This window comes from Phaethon lepturus, unplaced genomic scaffold (assembly GCF_000687285.1).
Source record: "Phaethon lepturus isolate BGI_N335 unplaced genomic scaffold, ASM68728v1 scaffold46941, whole genome shotgun sequence".
NCBI lineage: Eukaryota > Metazoa > Chordata > Aves > Phaethontiformes > Phaethontidae > Phaethon > Phaethon lepturus.
In genome coordinates this window covers 6,607-7,828 of record NW_010516420.1, presented here as the reverse complement: position 1 = coordinate 7,828, position 1,222 = coordinate 6,607, and positions in this window count along the sequence as shown.

Sequence of the window (1,222 nt, the reverse complement as noted above, 5' to 3'; positions counted from 1 at the left end):
GTCACAGCCCTGCTCTCCAGCTCACTGGAGGAGCCAGGTACCAGCTCCCCAGGGAGGGGGTTGACCAACATCTTGCTGAGAGCCGCTCGTCTGCAGCGCGGGCTGGTGAGCAGAGTCCAGTGGCTGCATCCTCACCCAGCTCTGTGCTCCCTGGAGCGTGCGTGGGGCACAGTCCCGGGCCAACAGCCACCACCGGCTGAAAAGACGCGTGTTCAGGGCCAGCTGCCTGCAGGACAGGCAGTGCCTCGGCCAGGGCACTGGGCATCCGTGGCTGCCAGAGACAAAAGGCTGGGGCAGATAGTCTGAGGGGCACACTGCTCACACTGGCCCTGGTGTGGGAGACTCTCGTGTTGTAAGATGCGACACAGTTTGCCTCAGCTCTGCCAAACATCACATTCACCCTGCCTCAGACCTGCCCATTTCTCACCAGATCCATTGGCAGAAAGGGACGCACCCCTGATCTCCTCACAACTGCCCCCAATGCTGCATCTTTTGGGCTTTCCTGCTCCTGTTGAACTCTCTCCTTGACCACCTCACAGGCTGCACAAAGTAAAGAGCCCACGCAGGAGCCAGGCAATCGCTGTCCCAGCCTGGGAGGGCAGGAGGGGGTGTGCAAAGAGGCATCCTTCAGGCCCCTTCGGCCTCTGCCTCTCCTCCAGAGCCCATCACAGGACAGGAGGCTGCAGCTTTTACTCATGTAATGTATGTCAGGTTTAAAAACCTCCAGGCTTAAAACATAATTGCTTTTATTTTTATGCTGTCCTGACTACTGCTTCCAGCAGAGGTAGAGATTTCAGCCCTTCCTGGCTGAAAATCCTCAGCCCAATCCATGGGACAGGCAGCATCACGTCTCTTTCTGCAGCTGCCAGAGCAGAGGCAAGTCTGGCAGCTCAGGCAGCAGTGGGGCCTACTGGAGGATAAATCCCAGCACTGGCCAGTGCACGCTGGATGCTTCCTAAATTAAACAGGAAAACAGATCTGTCCTAGGAGGGAAAGGGCACTGAATGGGGAGCTCCCACTGCCCCAGGACAGGCATGTGCTCTAGGGACATCCAGCTCAGCTGTCCCCAGCCTGGCAAGCCCAAAGAGAGAAAACTGGCCCCAGGTCCTCACTCCCTCTGCACGGCAGCTGCAGGACAGACCCAGCAGGTCCATGATGGGTGCCTGCGGGTGGCCAGCCCTGAGCTGGGTAGGGAGACCGAACCTGCGCAGCTCCGAGCGGC